Source organism: Octodon degus, unplaced genomic scaffold, assembly GCF_000260255.1.
Source record: "Octodon degus isolate 3935 unplaced genomic scaffold, OctDeg1.0 scaffold00001, whole genome shotgun sequence".
NCBI lineage: Eukaryota > Metazoa > Chordata > Mammalia > Rodentia > Octodontidae > Octodon > Octodon degus.
The window spans coordinates 31,683,172-31,703,798 of NW_004524577.1; the positions used below are offsets into that span (position 1 = coordinate 31,683,172).

The 20,627-nt window shown below is 42.3% G+C and overlaps 1 pseudogene; it reads right to left on the reverse strand.

Moving 5' to 3' along the window:
* Positions 1–1,627: 1,627 nt before the first annotated feature.
* Positions 1,628–2,117, reverse strand: LOC111815019 (annotated as a pseudogene).
* Between the last annotated feature and the right edge of the window lie 18,510 nt (positions 2,118–20,627).

Genomic DNA, 20,627 nt, shown 5'->3' on the forward strand with positions numbered 1-20,627 from the left:
CCTTTTATCTTGTTGCAGACAGGTTTGCCCATCTTTGTGCCCCTTAAAGGTAACATCATAGAAAGACTATTAATTAGTCTTCGTGAAAAGACAAGAGCCATAAACACTCATTGCAGCCTCAGGAAGCTATTGGAGCTGGTGGAGATAACAGAAATGCTTCGTCAATAAGCTGGCTGTTCGATCTTGTCAAAAGCACAGATAGAAACTTTGCTTTTTCTTTCTATTTTTCATTTAAGAAACTGATTTGGAGGAGTGGGGCACAGTGACTGTGTTCTTTTCTGGCAGACTCAACCTCAAAGAGCCAAGCCGGAGCTCACCCGTGGGGGAGCAGAGGCCAGAACTGGTAGGAATAGCATAGCTGTTTGCCGCTTGGAGGGGTCAGCATTTCTTTATATCTAAATATAGTATTTCCAAACAATTTCCTTTTAAGTTAGAGGAATTGGGCTTGCATTTCAGGCCATTTCCTCACTTGATAAACACTCGTGGATCACCTAGCTTGGGTCAAACAGGATGTGAGGTACCGGAAGCTTAGAAAGTACTAGCTTGCTCTGTTCTTGAGGAGCTCCATCTATTGGGAAGAATGAGATAAATAAGCACACAGAACACAATGTGACACCACCACGACAGATGTATATGTGAGCCACTGTGGCTGTCCAGAGGAGGTCACATTTCTTGGCACACATATAAACCGTGTGTCTAGGATGTGGCTTCATGTGGTTGTTATGAAATGAAGTGAAGGACTTCTCACCTTGGAGGCCTGTAAAATTCCTTTTCAGTGTACAACTGTGAGAGCCAGTGCTCCAGTAGGTGGGGGGACATCCTGGCTGCTCCAGGCTAATGGAAAGAGATGGCAAAGAGGAACTGAGAGGTACAAGCACTGAAGTTGTTCCAAAGCTACATTCCGTTTTCCCACTCACACTGTAAGTCTTTCATCTCCAACTGGAGAAGCATTCCCACATTTCACAGGAGACCCATGGCAGAGTGCTGGGCTGACTGGGTGCAGGGAGTGGCCGTCCCCCGGGGGGGAGTGAAGGAAAGCCAACTGTCAGCATCATGAGGCCAGATTGGAAGGGGATGGCTAGACAGATCGGAAGATGCTCTGCTAAACTGTGGGGGGTGACATGACTTTTTATCATTCAGATCCTAATGGATTAGGAAATTTAGTTTATTAGACTGTCTATGATTCAAAGCAAAGCATATTATTTTGAAGTAAAAAAGAACCTGAGTCCAATCGATGTGACTTAAAACAACAAAACTAAACAGAACATTGTACAGGCAATGATAAGCAAAATGAAAGAAGACAAGAAATAGCACAGGATCTCAAGCTTGCTTTTTGTCCTCTGCCTTTGTATAATGGAAAATTCCAAGCACAATGAGAAATAGAATAATGTAAAACCTACACATTGGGGCTGGGAAATGGCTCAGTAGGATAAGCACTTACCTGGCAAGTGCTAGGACCTGAGTTCAATCCCCAAAACCTACAGATGTCCTCATTACATGACTTCAGTAATTTCATAGCTCATGATAGGCTTTGTTTCATTTATGATCCCACCATCCTGGGGACTGAGATGATAATTTTTTTTTGTCAGATCATGTCTTTATTGACAGATTTTCTCATGCTCCTTAGCTAGCTGGGCACAACACCACCATTGTTGATGTCATCTATGATGTCATGAGGGTGCTGGCTGTCCATGTTGCAGCCCACAGACTGGGCAGTCCCCAGGATCTCCTTAATGGTTCCGGAAAGTTCTCTGGCTAAAAACTGGTGCCGCATCTGTCGGGCAATGTTGACAATTTCATCAAAGGTGATATTTCCACTGTATTTAATGTTTTTCTGCTTCTTTCTGTCTCTTGGTGGCTCCTTGAGGGCCTCGATGATCAGGGCAGAGGCAGGAGGCACCACCTCAGTCTGAGCCTGTCTGTTCTGAGTGCTCAGTTGCACTGCAATCTGCAGACCCTTCCCACTAGTTGCACTGGTGATGTCATCCCCCACTTTTTTGGAGACAGACCCAGTGGACCGATCTTGGGGGCCAGAGCAGACGTGGTGCCAACTTCACCACTGGTGTGCACCTCAGGTACATGACTTTGATCTCATTGGGGTTGAACTTGAGTGGCATGCTGGAGGCAGCTGGTGTTGGATGAACCCGGCTTTAGGACGACCGAAGAAAGTTGCACCTTAGCCTCCTCCTAGCCGAAAGCTGAAAGTTGAGATTGATAATTTTGAACATAGAATCAGAATGAAACCTATTAAGAAAAGAGTATAATGAGCAATCTGTGCCAACTGGGAGCGTGCACCAGATGGCATCAAGGGACATGGTGACATCTGTATTCCCTTGCTTGTTTGTCCTTTTGCTACTTCCAAGGTTTTTGTTTTTATCCAGTGCTCAGAATTATATATTCCAGGAAGTCGAGTCCATGTGGGTCAGGTGTTTTTCTGCTCTAATAAAGGATAATATCTGGAAAGAAGAGGAGAGGAAGGGAAGGAACTCAGAAAGATGGACGAGGAGGTAGAACGGAGGTGCAGAGCACAGTGATCTAGGTTGGACATGGCCACCTTAGGCCTTGGGAGAGGGACAGGACAAGCACATCCTTTTCCCTCCCCTCCACCTTTATTTCTTTCATATTCCAAGTAGGTCAAATATATATATATATATATATATATATATATATATATATTGAGGGCTGACCAAACAACTCAGCAGATTAAAGCACCTGCAAGCAGGCACAGGGGCCAGGGGTTCAATCCCCTGGTCTGCCATGCTGGCCCCACTCCCTGGGTATGCTGAGATGGCAATTGAGACTGGGCGTGGTAGTACATGTCTGTAATCCCAGTTCTTGGGAGGCTGTAAATAGGTAGATCAGTACAAGTCTGATCTAGTAGTGAGACCCTTCACTAAAATGCAAAAAAAAAAAACAAAAAAAAACCCAACTTAAAAAAGAAAAAACAAACAAAACAAAATTCATAGATATGCACAAGTGCACATCCATGAAAATTAACTCGGGCCTCCTTTGTGGAAATCAGACAGAAGATTTTTTTTTCTTTTCTTTTTTTTTTGTGGAACCAGGGATCAAAAGATGATTTTTGAGAACCAATGCCACTCCTAAATTAGAAACACTAATTTGTTGGGGCCAAATTTCAGTGCTCACTAGCCCCGTTGAAGTTAGGTGTTCTTGTGCGATGAACAACTTTTCCAACCATGCCCAGCAAGTCTGGAAGGATCTTTGCATCACTAGCTTTCAACTCTGGACACTTGCTAGCAAAACCTGGGTATTTTCAGGGACAACATCCTTGTCCAACGTCAATCTCAGACATTTGCATTGCATTGGCTTTGGACCACTAGTTTATTTTAAAGTCTCTCAGGTATTGTAGGTTAGACTGAGAGCTATAGGGTTGGCTTTGTTGTCATGGCCATCTTAAACTAAACTCCATCCCAGAGATGTGTTTGTGTCTTGTAGGTACGCACTGATATGGGATGACTCTGGTTCCAGCTTAAATACTAGCACCAACCAACCACGAGCACTTCCAGAGTTACCACTGGGAGGCTTGGACCCTAAGTGACCCCTGACCAATCCCTGTCTGAAGAGGAAACTAATAGACATTTGCTCCACCCTCATGAATACAGAACTTAGGACTGGAAGGGCCAGGAGTTCTAAAAGTGAAGTCTTTGCCCAGCTTACATTAAGCTGTGTGACTCTGGGAAACTTACTTAAAAATCTTCTGCTTCAGTTACCTTGGGTATAAAATTAACTAATGGTATGGACCTACATGGCAGAAGTGTCATAAGATTTAATGAGCAAATAATCGTAAAGTACTCCATCAACACAAATTGTTGTACAATTGCTAAGTAACTTCATTGTGTAAAATTCCTAAGAAACCTATGCTGTTCCTTTGGGCTTTTTTAATGACTATGTATTCAATTTATGCATACGAGACAGCATTTGCCTAAAAACCTTTCTTATACGGGTATTCTCTTTGATTTATTCTCTTTCACGCTGCCAGCACACAGCTTGACATATGTATAAAGGATTTGCAGGAAAAATCACTTAATGCATAGTGTTTCCTTTGTTGTGACTGTCTTATCATGAACTGTTATAGTTGTCACTTATTCTCACAATTGTTTGTCTGGTTTTCACTCAGGCTTATAAATGCTCACCTAGGACATAGTTTATAGACAGTGTAGGGAAAACAAATACATATGCTGGGGTAGTCAACTTAGATTTATTCTTGCTTAAGAAAAAAGCTTAAGGGTTTAATGTATGCTTGTTAAACTATAATTCAGCATGAAAGATGCAAATGGTTTATATTTGCTCTTCTGGGTCAGCTTGGCATTTATAGTTTCAACCCTTCTTTGCACCTCTTTAGTGGGTTACATCTTTCTCAGATGAAATAATCTCAAAGCATAGTTTTCTAGAATACTACTCTGTGAGGAATTGGGACTTTAAACCAACTACTGTATAGTCTATGAAGAGCAGAACCAGAGGGACAAAGGAATGTAAGTGTTTCCTAAAGAGATTTGGGAACAGAGATATTTGAGGCTGTTCTGTATGGCTGCCTTGAAAATCTGAGAAACAGCAAATTGTCCTGAATATTCCCAAATCTCTAGATAAAAATCTCGGCCCCTACAACCTGTCTCTCCTACCAAATTGAAAAACAAACAAACAAAAAAAAGCATTTTGTCTCACTAGAGAAGGATCAGAACCTGAAGGAAGACTGTTAGCTTGCTCTTTGAAGAAGACCAACCATCTGGTACTAAAACAACATTCTTCACCAGAGAAACACTATGGTGTGGCTTGAAGTTTCTGGAACCTGCTTTCACCTCATGCTCTGAGTCTTGGACAAGTTATTCATTTTTGTGAGCCTCAGTTTCCTAATCTGTAAAATGAAGACACTAATATTCAAATAGGTTTATTGTAGAAGACAAATGATCTCACCTATGTAAAAACATCAGCACAGCGTCAAGCAAACTGAAGAGATTCTTCAAAAGTTTCATTAAATTTGAACTTAAAGAATCCAAAATCTTAATCCACACAGAAGAGCTCAATTAACAATGACAGACAGGTCCAGGCATGGTGTGGCATGCCTATAATCCCAGGAATACGGGAGGCTAAACCAGGAGGGTTGAAAGTTTGAGGCCAGTCCTCCCAGTTTAAAAAGACCTTGTCTAAAATCTCCTAACACATCCAAATGTATATCCTTGTCCTCCACATTAAATGAGCTTTTTGACTTTGGGTATGTCTCTAACCATTCCTACTCACTGTTTCCTGAGCTGGGAAATTGGGAGAATTGTGTATACCATGAGGGGCTAGCAGGAAAATTAAATAAGGTAAAACAAATGAATCTCAAGAAAGTGGAAGGGCTTGGGCTGGGGAGATAGCTTGGTGGCATAAGCGCCTGCCTGGAAAGAACAAAGTCCTAAGTTCGATCCCCAGGACTGCATGCTGTGCCAGCCCTGGAACCAAGCATGGTGGCGCATGCCTATAATCCCAGCACTGGGTAGGTGGAGACAGGAGGATCACTACGAGTTTGAACTGTGTAATGAGACCCTGTATCTAGTCAATTAAAAAAAAAAGGAAGGGTGTGAAAGCGTCAATAGCAATATTTGAAACTGCTTAATTTTTAGAAAACAATCTCCAATTACTGGTAGATTAGAGATTTCTTTTTTAAAGAAAAAAGCAGTGTTATAAGCCAATGGAATCTCCTTCTGCACTGAAGAGTCTATTAGTAGCTCCTTTTCTGAGTCATAAGATATACAAATCAAGTACTTCTCTCCAAAGCTGGTGTTCCCCTCAGCTGAGAAATTACATTTCAGCTCTGATTAGGGCCCCGAGTCACTTGCGAGTCTTTCCTCTCAAAGCACATGATCAGGTTAAATTTCCTTCATGATTACTAATTTCACATGACTTCACGGGATGATTACATATTTATGTATTATTTATTATGCAAATCTAGCATTATAAATTATTTAAAGCCATATTAATAGTATATATTATTTATGATGGAATTGTATTAATATATATTATTTCAAGTAGCTTTTGCAAGAGCTTCTCCCCCCTGTGGATCAAAGTCATTGGAAGTTAGTGTTTCACTCAAGAATCAGTGCAATTCTCCTTCTGGGGACATGGCCAGAGTGTTCCCTATCAGCACAATTTTTCCATAACCAAGGTCTATAAATGACTCTAACATTAAGGAGCAAAGCCTACAAGGATATCTGCCTTTGATCATGGCTACAGAGGACCGCTCCTTTGAAAATATATGAAGTAGGTGGTTTACCATGGGAATTGCACCTCCTGTGCTGGCAACCTTTAATTTAGAACATAATCCTCCTTAATCTGAGAGAAAGCAGTCAGAAAAGCCTAAGAAGTTGAGCAATAGTAGAAGCAGCCACCCATTTTCTGTATTTAGCTACAAGTCATAGAAAATCTGAACAAACTGGCTCAAATTTTGGCAATGTGTATTATGTCATGTAATAGGAAGTCCAAAGATAGGGGAGCCCAAGGATTATTCTGTGGTTCAATGTGGGGTCAGCTGGCAAGTCTGTCTTCCTTTGTTTTTTCAAATTACTTTAAAAATTTATTTATTTGATACAAGGTCACACTATGCAGTTCAGATTCATAGTGATCCTCCTGGGCTCAGCCTCCTTAACACTGTGATCACAGGAGTGCGCCACCACACTCGGTTTTGGGGCCAGCTTGGCATGAGGTACCAGGCTTTGAACTCAGGTCCTTCCGCTTGCTAGGCAGGGGCTTATCCCACCAAACTATCTCCCTAGCCCCTTTATGTATACTTAATATTATATTAGATCACTGCCTCACAGATACCTACCAGCTGATGTAGATCCAAGCCTCAAACCCTCTCTCAAAATTTTCCAAGAGGAGAATAACTAGGATCAGGGGCCAAAATTATCCCTCTATCTCGAACTCCATGTTTTTTTAAATATTTACTTATTTATTTATTTAGTACAGGGTCTTGCTACACAGCTTGAACTCATAGGGATCCACCTATTGCAGCCTCCCCAGCACTGGGATTACCGGTATGTACCACCATGCCCGGTTTAGGGGGCCCGCATGGTACATTTGGGGTTCAAAGGCCAGCAAGGTGTGTGGTACCGGGAATGGAACCTGGGTCGTTGCGCTTGCCAGGCAGGCACTTAGATCCTGAGCTATCTCCCCAGCCCTATCTCCATTTTTTATCTGGGAGAAAATGTTCTCCAGAAATTTCTCAGCACACTGAATCACATGTACACATTTTGATCAAATTATTGACACAGTAATAGAATTACCATCTATTTTCTCATGGCATAGAATAAATTATTATATTCTCTGACACTTGGAATATTCAGATCTAAACAAATTTGGATATCCTTCTAGCAAGGAAGAACAGGCAATGGGTAATATGATTACCTATTTATCGTAGGTAATCATAAATATCTGTCATGAGATCCAGGAATACAATGGGTTATTCTCTATCAAAACCTGACATTTGAAATAAAGGCTGGAATTTTTTTTCTGTATTTAGGACAGGGTCTTTAGGGTCTACAGGGTCTCACTACATAGATCAGACTCATAGTAATTCTGTTTGCAGCCTCCCAAGCGCTGGGATTACAGGCGCGTGCCACCACGCCAGTCTCAATTGCTGTCTCAGTGCACCATGCAGGTCGAACCCTGACCACTGCGCTCTGCCGAAGCAGGCGTTTTAGTCCACTAAGCTATCAGGCCTACCATAATGTTGGGATTTTTAAGGCTCTATATGAAATTTCAGCTTTCTGCCAAGGTGGAGTAACAGGGACTAGATATGTTTTCCATCTGAAAAACAAAGACTGAAGCCTCAGAACGTAAGAAGTGAAGCTTTGTCAGGACAAAGGACATCACAAAGTAAAGGCTAATGTTTACTGAGCCACAGGGAGCCAGTAAGGCAGAACCTACCAGAGTGCCAGACGAAAGAGTAAGCGTGTTAAGTAACGACCCAGAAGACAGAGACACAAATAGAGCTTCTCACATGTCTGAGATGAAAGAAAGAACGGCACGCTGAATCCCTGGAGGCGTGAAGAAGACAGACAAAGAATATTTCAACAAATAATGGCCCCAAGTTTTCCAAACTTGATGGAATCTATAAGACAAAAAATGCAAGAAGCTTAATAAACCTCAAGCATGCACACATGCATACACACAAAAAGAAAGAAAGAAAGAAAGAAAGAAAGAAAGAAGAAAGAAAGAAAGAAAAAAGAAAGAAAGAAAGAAAGAAAGAAAGAAAGAAAGAAAGAAGAAAGAGAACAAGAAGAAGGTATGTGTAAGACCTATCAAAACTAAATTTTTGAAAAATAGAAATTAGGAGAAAAATTTCATAAACTAGTTTACATTCATTTATGTATTGAGAGCAAACTTTTCAATTTGTTGCTGTTTTAAGAAATATGCTGAAGAACCATAGAATGCTGCTTGCATTAGATGCAATCCTGGGCCACAAGCCTGCATGCTTCTTGTTATAGTCAAAATTTATAGTGGAAGAGATTTAATACAGAACACATAATTTATAGAATTGCTTTATAAGATTCACCCAAAGGCAAATTGAGAAGAGTACAGGAGATCTGCCCATTCTCTAGAAACCCAAAGCAGCCGAGGGCCTGGATCCCAGGCAATGTTTCACATGTCAAAAAGGAGGGCTAGACCCCACAATGATGCCTTCTGCAAGTTTGCAGCAAAGATCTGCTCTGGGATGGCCCAAAGGCCCATGATGGAAACTAGAAAGTCTCCTCCAGAAGAATGAAGGAAGTGTGCCAGCAGGCTGAGGGGACTGCTCTGGAACCAGAAGAAGATGATCAAGGCGAGGGCCAGAGCTCCTCCAAAGAGAACTGCAGCCCTCCTCAGTGACGGTGGGGCCTCAAGCTACTCTGACAAGGAGAACCGCTGAGTTCATATCAGGAAAACCAGTGTGACAAGCTCCTCCAGCGGAATCAGCAGCACAGCATCTTCCCCTCCAATTCTCCTTTCATGCTGTTGGCAACAATCCTCAAGTGGGCCTTCTCCATCCAGGCCTACGCCAGTTCAGCTCAGCTGGGTGTTACAAGTTGACCATTAGTTAATCCACCACTCTTCTGATATAAGAAAAATATAACTCCTGACCTGTTGGATGTCAAATGTGCCAAGTTCATGGTCTCGCAACATGGAGAAATATAGTAGTGGACCAAAGAAGTGACCCATATTTCCCTGAAAATGAGACCTAGACAGAAAATAAACAATGTTTTCTGCGATGTAGATGGCCAGATGACGCAGAAGATTAAACCCCGCTATTCTCTTGCTCAGTGGCTCTCCTTAATGGCAGATAAGGTGAGGTAATAGGGGAAGACATTTTGTGACTGATTATATTCTAGTTAGGTCTTATCTTCACCTAAACACAGAGAAGAGTTTTATTGGGAATAAAGAGGAGACTAGCTCCTATATTTCCATGAAGAGTTGTCCTGAGTGGGTGACCATGAAGGATCTTTGTCAAGGGCAATCCATACAGCAAAATCACAATAGAGGTACAATGTGGATCAAACTACAATCAACCAATAGGATTCTGAGTATAGCTGCTCAGGTAATATTGACTCCATGGGGAAGCTGGTCACATAGAAAGGGTATATAGAAAGAGCAAAGTTGTATCTGGGAAAGGAAGACAGCATGGGTGCAGATGTTCCAGCCAATCACCTGTGCAGTTGATGCTTATCAGGGTCCACTGGACAAGCTGTTACTAATTCCAATATGATCTCAAATTGCTGTCTTTCTCCAAGCCGGCCATTGAGGCCTGGCTCACTTCCGAGTCACCTCCAGCCTCAATTTTTGTCTGTCTTTGTGCTGACTTTCTCCCTGACTGCCTATTAATTTCTACCTTACTTAGCTGTCTATAGTACTCCTTTACCACCAATCCTGTGCCAGCAGAGCCTTTCATCTCACCCTTTCTGTGTACTATTCCTCACGTATTGTCTTCAAAATAAAGAAATATGTCACCCTTTCTTTGGTATAACTGTTACTGAATTGTCACTGCTGGGTGTATTTTGTTTCTAAACTCTGGTTTAGTTTTTCTGACTGTGGATGAAACCATGACACTGCAGGAGCAATGGAAAGTCTGTTCGGGCATATCTTGGTCTCCTTTGTGGAAATCATACCCGGAGTTTTAGCTTCTGTGTTGTTGGCATGGTAGAATATGGCCCCTACTGGAAAATGCAAGAAAATCTGGAATTGCACAGCAGTGGACCCGCTACATCTTAGCTTAAATATCTTGAATGTCTGAAAGGGTCACAAAGAAGGAGAAAAATTGCAAAGCAGGTAGTAAGAAATACACACACAAAGATAGGTGTGGTGGCAGATCTCTTGCTAGAAACAATGCAAGCAGAACTACAATGGAAAAATATTTTTAAATCATTAAACAATAGGAAAAAGATTTACAAACTTGAAAACTGAAATTCATAGCCTAAAAGTATATGCTTTTAAAAGTGAAGGCAAAATGAAGACATTTTTGGATATACATAATTAAAATAACACATCCCAGTACATCTATAGAAAAAAATGTAAAGAGAATTCTTAAGTGTCACAAAGTGATATTTGAAGATAATTTGGAATTAGAAACTTGGGAAATGGCGATTCTATAGGTAATTCTACAGACTCTTTTATTTAAATTTCTTGAAAACATAATTTATTGCTTAAATAGAACAATGCATGGTATAGTGTGATGTTTATAACATGGACAGAAACAAAGCATATAATAACAATAAAACAGTGGCTAAGAGGAAGAAAATAAAAATGTATAGCTGAAATATTTTTATGTTACACGTGGAGAAGTTGTATATTACCATGGTGGGAGTTTTTGTTTTTGTTGTTCAGTACCAGGGATTGAACTCAGGACCTTGCACTTGCCAGGCAGGGACTTATGCCTCTGAGCTGTCTCTCTGGCCCTACTACTGTGATAATTTAAATATTTATTTTATAAACCTCTGATACCCTACTATGAAAAGACTGTCCAGCTACTTGGCTATGTTTAGTTAAACTATGCTCCTTCCACCCTAGAAGAGACAACTACCTTTCTTTATAAAAATTGGCATGTATTCTAAGGAGGGACTTGTCATGTAGAATATTTGGTCCACCACTGAGAGATTGCACATAAGGCCATGAGATCCGCTTTCCTGGAGAGGAAGGACAGCACTATGTATGTGATGAAAAGATCTTGTTTTGTCATATCCCCCAAATTTTCAGAGGCCACGGGGATTCTGGAACAAGCTTTTGACAGAGAAAAATCCTTAATTAAACAGGATGTTGTCTTGCAGGATGCAATATGTACCCATCAAGTCAACAACGTTATGTTTCTCAGGAACCTATATGAGAATGAAGGGATGGGGTCCTATTACTCACGCTGACTTGGGGCATTTCTGCCTTCTGTCCCTGCAGTGCTAGGCTCTGTAGGTCTACAGGTGCAAGGTCCAACATAAAGGATTACTACCATCAAAGAGGACAGTGGGAAATCCTGCCAAACTGTTAAGCTACCATTGCTGTCCATTCACTTTGAGCTCTGTATGCCTAGGAACTAGCAGTGAGGACATGAGTGATTATCCTGGCAATGCTAGTCATCCAGCTCTCGAGGAGGTTATATGTGGGGATGGAAACTTTGGCACACAAATGCTCCACTGGAGCACCTCTTGGCATTCCTCCGACCAATGTTCACAGCAAAGAGACTCAAGCAGCAGCTATGACTTGATCATGACTCTCTGAACTCTCAAGATAAGGATTGGTTTGCCTGACCAGCTTAACCACCAAGACCATCAGAAATGCAACAGAGAGTATAAGAAATGTAAGAAGGAAAACCAAAGGTCTCTCATTACATTTTTGAGACTAGCTACAGTTACTTTATTCTAACCTCTTAATATTGTAAGCTTTCCCTACAAAGAGAAACCAACCAAAACCCTGAGTGGGTACTTCCGGATGGGCTTAACTTCATCTGAAAGCATATTCAAGGGGTGCAACAGTAGGACTTCGTGGGATACTTTGATATGCCTGTGGGGTCCCATTTCAGCTTCCAAGTACTTTTTTTTCTAGCTGCAGAGTGATGGTTGGTGACAACTGCAATTCAAATCATTCTCAGAAATTGCCCTCTGCTAATGTGAGCCATGTTATTCAAGTGTATCCCCCCGCCTGACCCCATTCCAGTAAATATATGGGAACCCCATTCTCTTTTCCTCAACTTGCTTAAACATAAAAGGCCACCTCAGGACCACTACTTATACAATTCTCTGAGACCTACGTCACAGCTCTACTTCTCCCTCTGTTGAATCACACCCCTCACCCCTTACAGATGTCAGTCCCCAAATCTTTCCCCCCAAAGCCTTCTGCAAGCAAATCTAAGAGACTCTAAGTCTGTTTCCTAGGGAACCCAGTGTGTGACACCCACTAGGCACATACTGACACACACTGGGGAGAAGATAGAAGCTGACAAGACATGTGCTCAGTGTAAAAAGGAACTAAGGGAGGGGTTTAAAGACTTAGTTCAATCTGGGAAGGTGATAACTTGAATTGTCTCTTAGCCTACCACCCCCACATATTTAAAAGGAAAGTCTTGTCCTTACAGAAATGTACAAGTGGGTACCATATTTTGAAAATAGATGAGAAAGTTCTTTGGCTCTCCTATACTATTTGCACAATGGCTTCCAGAAGTGCCTTCAACAAATAAGTACCCAAATCTCTTTGATGAGCAAACCACATTACATTGGACCTAAATGGTAGATAGAGAAGAAGCATCATTAATTTACTTATTTAAAAATTCTTTGAGATATACCTAACCAGTTTTAATCCTTGTTCTCCACTGCATGCATATTCCTAGCTTCTCAGTATTAAACTTCTGGTGGAATCTCTAACATACCTCCCCCCGCACAGAGACCCCTGTCAGTCCCTTTCTTGCCTTTCCTGTGACAGCGTCCAAAATCTAGGTGACCTTGGTGGCTTGAATATTGTCTAGTCTAGAGGAATATAACCTTTGTGGAATGCCAATTATCTCATCCAACTTTCCATGATTCTCTGCCTGTTTATTCTACATGCGTATTATCCAGTTCTCTGTGTACTCTGGCTTGCTAGCTATTTACAAAAATGGGTTTTTTTTTTAAACTTCTAATGTACATTTACAGAAAAATTACAAAGATAGAACCAAGTGTTCCTGTATAATCTTCACCCAGCTTGCCTTCATGTTAACATCTTACATAACCACAGTATACTTGTCAAAACTAAGAAATTAACATTGGCAAGATGCTATTAACTAAAGCACAGAGCTTCTGGGAGTGACACCAGTTTTTCCACATTCCTTTTTCTGTCCCAGGATCCAGTCCAGGGTAGCACATTTCATCTCTTTGTCCTATTTCCTCAGTCTTCTCCAATCTGGGACAGTTACTCATTCTTTTCCTGTTTCTCATGACCTTCCAAGAGAAAGACTACTCTTGAGCAGCCAATCGAATGCCTCTCAGCTTGTGTCTCTATGCTATTTTGTTACGGTTAGGCTTGAGCTATGGGATTTAGGGAGGAAGGGAGAGTGGCATTCTCGTCAGCTTTTGCTGGAGAGGACACAATAGCAAGACTGCTGGTATTCACTGGATTGCTCCACAATGTTTTCCTTTCCATATTTTGTATTTTGAAAACAAACCATTAAGTCCAGCTCCATGTAAGGGGTGGAGAGCAGCTACATACGTATTTAACTTTTTCCATAGGATTTATAGTTCCTCCCCATTTATTCATGAATCCTTTGTAAAAATATGGACTCATGGGCATTTGTTTTAATTTTTATATCATAACTGTCTTGAGGAACATATTTCGTTGCTTACATTACCTAGCTTTGGCTCTAGGAGGTCGTCACTGACTCCTATGTGTTTTTGACATGTAGGTCCCTTTTATTCTCCTTTTTAAAAGCACTTCTTTAATTTCTGGCATTAGAAGACTCTGTAGATTCAGTATTTTCTTTTACTAAGCACTACGCTTGGCCATTTCTCCAAAGAGCCCTGGTTCCTTTATTAGGAAACAATTGTTTAAAATCAAGATCTGAGTACTGAATTTGCTACTGACCTATCATTGCTTCTAGGCTCTCAGGAATTAGAACTATGAAAAATATATGTGCATATGTATACACGCCCACCTAATGATATTTCTGTCCATATCTACCTATGTATATATGTAGGCATATGTATATATAGTAGACATAAAGTTTATGTCTACTATATATACAGACTGCCACCTCTCACTGTAATCCAGAACCTTCAGGTTCATTCTAGCAATCCAGTGTTTACTTTTAACTCCATTCTCTGACCCTGATAGCTTGTTGCTGTTGTCTATAATTTGTTTACTTATTTGCATACTTCACAGTATAGCCATAGTTTCAGAATGACAGAATTTTCTTTTTTTTTTTTTTAATTTTATTTATTTGTTTATTTGTTTATTTTGTGTGTGTGTGTATGGCCAGCTCAGTCCACCAGGGGGCGGGGCTGGCTGGCATGTGGTGCTGTGATTGAACCGCGGTCCCTGTGCTTTGCTTAGCTTAGCTTGTTCTAAGTAGGTGCTTTAGACCACTGAGCCATCTCACCAGCCCAAAGAACTGAGCTAGGGCTGGGCCCCCAAGAACTGAGCTAGGGCTGGGACCCCATTGACAGAATTTTCATACCCCTACTAGCATCCAAGTTGCCTAGAGAAAGGAGAGAGGATTTGACTTTCTCATCCCCATTGTTCTTTAAGCTATTTGAATTTGAGCACGTTCTATCCTCCTTTTCCTCAGTATTTATCTAGTACTGGTCCTGGTTCTCCAAGGCATCACTGTCACATAGGCATGGCTCCCTTAATATTCTGCTTTCTTTCTTTCTTTTTCTTTTTAATTGTATGTATTTGGTACAGGGTCTCACTATGCAGCTTGGACTCATAGTGATCCTCCTGTTTCAGCCTCCCCAGAGCTGGGATGATAGGCATGTGCCACCATACCTGGAGTTGGTGGTCGCCTCAGCACACCTGGGGTTGGGGCCAGTGCAGCACATGGTGCCAGGGATTGAACCCTGGTCCGTGCGTTTGCCTAGGCAGGCACTTAAACCACTGAGCTATCTCTGTGGCCTATTTTCTTAATCTCTGCTTCATTTATCATAATTTACCTTTGCTCTGAGCAGGTAGGGATTAGGCAAGGGAAGGGCTGTGAGTAGTAGCAGCAAATGCAGATCCATATTACGAAGAGAAGCATGATAATCTGATCCAAAAGAGACCCAGTGCTGCCACTAAGTGCTTACAAGTCAGTTTCCACACATATGAAATAGAAAGGCTCAAGACCCACTGCAAGGATCAGGTGAATAAATGGGTAACTGATGCTTCCCAACTTCATTAAGGTCTGGTATAAATGATCAGGTGAGCAGTTTGCAGGCTCATTAGCTCCACCATAGTCTCTAAAGCTCCCTTTACAAGCAGTCCCACTCACCTCCTGGGATCCCTGTGTGCCTCTTATTTGCACCCTGTGGACACATGCTGCTTCCATGAGAAGATTGCTTTCTCATGAGAAAAAGGCTCCCTGGGCCGCTGAAGGCTCCAAACCCTTCAGGTTCCCAGGAATGTGCCTCGGCCTTGGCTGGCTTCTCCAGCGGTGCCGTATTGCATACACAAGTGGGCTAACTATTCCTTCCTTACTTCTGTGCCGCAGAATGTCATTGGAAGCTCAATCTATGTTGTTTGGACCTCTCATCTCCACTCGAGAAGAAAACAGCCTTTATGGCGATGTGTTGTTGAAAAATGTCTCCATCAGGAGACACTTCTGAGGCTGCTCTGTGGGACGTCGCCAGGTACTGGCCATGGCTCCTTTCATGTCTCATCCTGTCCTACCTCCCATTCTCTGCCTCCCAGAGACATTAATACCAATCATTTCCACCTAATGAGCTCTTTCTTACAATGCAAACACTCAAGATATAGCTGTGTGAATAGGACAATTGAGGTGAGATCTTCTAGAATCATCCACACCATCTCAGCTGAGTGTAACTCAGCAGGGGCTTTCCCACAAAAATACATAAAAGCATTTACTAAACCTCAACATGCTAGAATAGGATCAGTTTCATTATTACTTTAGCTGTGGTACTGTGTGGGGAACCTTCAGGAGGCTAGAAAGGCTTCACCATGGAACTAAGGTAAAAGGAATATTAGCTCCTGAGAGGGGCCTTAAATCACATCCACAGCTGCCCCTTCCTCAGAATGTTCTTGCTACAGCTAACCAAGGTGCCCCAGGGTCTCTTAAACAATAGCTCTCTGCTTCTGAACACACAACTCGATTCCTGCTAGAGGCAACATTTATCTTGTGGATCCGATGTGACCAGCCAGACACAGAGCCCAGCAGGAATCAGAGCCTCTACAAACTATTTGAAAATATGCTTTAAAAAAATAGTCAAGTAAGATGGAAGGACTGGCCTCCGGTCCCTTCTTCAGCCCTGGGGAGTACTCAGTTGATTGGTTTCAGGAGCAGAACCAACTAACAGCCAGCCCTGCACTGTGCAAGGTGTGGAGGAAGAGCTGCCCAGCACTGATTTCTGAAACAGAGACAGGAACTAACGACAGCATTTACTTGACTGTGGGTCTCCTGTGGCTTCCAGTCAAAAGGCAGGATAAAGCTGGCACGTTCACCAAAACACTCTTTCTGTTGTCCTCCACCACCTCAGGCTCTGGCTTCAGGTTTCCTGGGCGAAGACCTTCATCCAACGTAACCACTTATGGGCTGCAGCACAGGAGGCTACACGGAAAGCCTGAGCTAAATAGGCGCTCTTGTAAAGGGTCAACTCCAGCCATTCCAAGATCTTTTTTGATGTTTCCTATCTTTATAGAACAGACCTGTGTGGAAACATCCACTGGGCTTGTCTGATGGGGAGGGGAGAGTGGCAGAACAGGTGGTATGGTTCCTCTTCAAAAAGCAAAGCAAAGAAAACAAGCAACAAACGCCACCCCTCAGCTACTGGTCTCTCTACATGTAAAAACAGAAAACTTTCAGAGATTCTCTCCAGTCCCTACAGGAAGCTGTATCCCTGAACTCATGTCCGCTCAATAAGGATACTGAACTCTTCTTTCTTCTCTTCACATTTAAAATGTGGTTGTGTCACTGGGCTTGTCTGATGGGGAGGGGAGAGTGGCAGAACAGGTGGTATGGTTCCTCTTCAAAAAGCAAAGCAAAGAAAACAAGCAACAAACGCCACCCCTCAGCTACTGGTCTCTCTACCTGTAAAAACAGAAAACTTTCAGAGATTCTCTCCAGTCCCTACAGGAAGCTGTATCCCTGAACTCATGTCCGCTCAATAAGGATACTGAACTCTTCTTTCTTCTCTTCACATTTAAAATGTGGTTGTGTCACTGGGAACCCCCAGGCCCAGCCACTCCAGCTACTGCAGTTGCCCACCAAGGAAGTCATGCTCCCAGCATGCATTCCGGCAGCAGTTACACATCCCTTGCCTATGGCATGGCTGAGCTACATGGTAACTTGTTTTTCTCACCTTAAAATAGTTTTGAGAGTTTTCTGAAAGAGATGAAAGGTGGCCAGGAGCTACCAGGGTCGAGTATCATAGTTTCTACATTATAGACAGAATAACTGGATGATGGCCACTACACTGGTTAATCTTGGTTGGCCACTTGTCTTGTTTGAGGGATGCCTAGAAAATTAGTAAAGCAAACTTCTGAGAGTGGCTATAAGGATATTTCCAGAGAAGACTTGAGTGTGAATCAATGAACAGAATGAGGAAGACTCACTCTGAAAGTGGGTGGCACCATTCCAGGCTGTGGACCTGGATAGAGCCAAGAAATCAGGAGTGAAAAACTGAAGCCACCAGGCTGGTCCCCTACAGACATCGGATTCTTCAACTTTGGAATGTGTATGTACACCTGTAACTCTCATATGGGCTCCACACCTTCATTCCTGGCCTCCAAGCTGCATCAATTTCCTCTTGTTCTGAGATTTCCAACGTTTTAGATTCATCTTTCAAGCCTGTCAGTGGCCATGACAGACTATCTATTCTCTGATCATGTGAGTCAGTCTAATAAGTCCTCTCTTTTCCTACTGATCTAGTCCTCTGGAGAATCCTCACTAATGCAGCCTCAGCTTGGGGTCAGGACTTCTTTTGCCTCATGGCTGTTAGCTGAATCCACTGAGAACACCAGGAAGCTCTTGCGCTGTAAGACTGAGTAGGCGTCCCAGAAAGCAAATGGCCACTTAAAAAGAATAGGATCTACATTACTCTAGATTGCACTTGGAGTCTTCTACTTATTAAAATTAAGTTCAAGTCCTACTTTGGTATTTGCTCCACATTATTTGTGAAACCACTTCTGAAGTGAATTTAGGAAAACCATCCTAGAGTTAGCAGCATGTTTGGGGTGAAAGAAAGATCCCTGTGTGGAAAAAAAAAAGGCTGTAAAACAACCTTCCTACATTTCCTTCCTTCCCACCCTTATTCATATTCTTTGGTTTATATCCTCCCCTTTAAGAAAGCCACAGAGAAGACCAAGAGTAACGTTTTCTTCCAACCTGGGAAATATAAATATAAGCTGTCTCAAAAGAGTAGGAAAAGCTGATGAAAACCGTGTGTCACTTTGCTAAACGTTATGTCCCATAATCTAACTAATATTTCTGGAATGTTTGGAGAAAATGGAAACAGAAATGCTGATATCCTTTTTATACAGTTTCACAGAGGATTATCTGATATCTCCCCACACTAATCATGGAAATAGTTTTCCTATGTTGTACCTAGTAAAGATGTTTCTCTAGCTGGAGCTGAGAATATCCCTTTGGGAGACATTAACGTATATGAGATGGATTTTAAAACTTCAAACATCAGACAAATAACACAGAATATGTAAATTGTCTCACTGTTTGCTGGCAGAATAATTCAGGATCTAATCAGAAAGCAGTCAGATAGAAAAATTCAAATGGGTCTTAAAGGAGGGGTGGAAGAAATTTGACAGCTACTTATTCCTTATTCACCTTTTACTCTTTTTGGAGAGAACAAATCTGAAGCTCTAGTGGCTCTATAAAAGGGAGAAACAAAATTAGTCCTTGTCCAAGAAGAGCAGTCTGGAAGCTGGGCTGGTCTGGCCCCTTCCCTAGGCTGACCTGTCTACACGGTTCCCAGAAATGGAGGTGCAGGTGACAGTGATGGGCTGGAGGCCCCATAGACAATCAGAGAACAGAGTCAGGACAGAGGAGGAGAGAGTACGCACCTGAATGAAGAGGATTTGAACAGAGGATGCTCTAAGGTCAACGGGACAGCTCCACGGTGACACAGGTACCTCAGTGTAGGAGTCACAGTGTGAAGTCACTGAGGCACAGGTGACATCACACACACACACACACACACACACACACACGTGTGCACTTGTATGCAATGCACAGAAATGTATACACATGCACACAGTGAACATGCAAGCACACAAGACAATGTCTCCTTACCTATGATCCTGCCGGACAACAGCAGGGGCTCAATAAATGCTTTTGAAACTGAAGAGGAACTACGGAGTTCAGTCAAATGGGCAGCTCACAAAGATCCAGAGACAAGGATTAAGTCAGATGTGATGGGCAGCCAGTCTGAGCTGGCGTTTGAGAGTGGGCTAGGGATTAGAGGAACAGAAGTGGTGCGCATACCTTCAGGGTTAGGTACCTGAGATGCAGCTCTGGAAACAAGACTTTTGATATAGGACTGATTTTTTGGCCTGACAGGTAGCATAGTGTGAAAAGATGCAGGGCTGGAGGTGTCCTGGGCTTGACTCTCTGTTTGCTGCTTACTTACTGTGTACCTGTGGCAAGTTATTGATTCTCGTGATGCTCAATTTCTTCATCTATAAAACTGTAAGATTATAATAACATTAGTGCTTAACACAAAGGCAATGTTAGGAAAGGAAAATGAGGTATTACATGTGAAGTATGTGGACCGATGCCCAGAATATAGTAAGAGCTCACAAAATATTAGTTGGCTCTTGTCTTAGTTATTCTTCTCTCGTTGCTGGGACAAATACCCGACACTCAAAATGAAGGGAGGAAAGGTTTATTTAGCTCACAGTTACTGGAGGCTTCAGTCCATACTCAGTTGGCTCCAAGACAGAGTGGCACAGGGCAGAGAGCAAACTTTCACGGGGGTGGCAGAGAGCAAAAGGGAGGAGTAGCAGCAGCAACGACAACAGAGAGGAAGTCTGTCTCTCTGTCTCTCTTATGTCACATTCAGACTACCCACCCCAGACTAGGTGTAGCACTTACACCTGTAATCCCAGCAGTACTAAAATCCATAATCCCGGTGGATCATGAGTTAATCTCAAACTGCAGAAGTCCCCACCTCATGACTGCACGAGGCTTTGGGGGGACAACTAAACACAAACCAAAACAGTTCTTAATGTAGTTTTTTTTTCTGCCCCATCCAGGGAGTTTCTGTTGGCTTTAAATGAGTTCCAGAACCCAGACTGTCCTGGGATCTATTAGGAATACAAGCTGACTTTTCTCCTGAATTTCTGTCCCACATTGCTGTTCTCGTAGCAGCCCTGTAGCACCACTACTGTTTTGCATAGATTTCTTCATTAGCTTCTCTCGTCTGCTGCTTGAGCTTTAGTTGTATGCTTATCCAGCCAAAAGTGGTCATTCTAAAGTG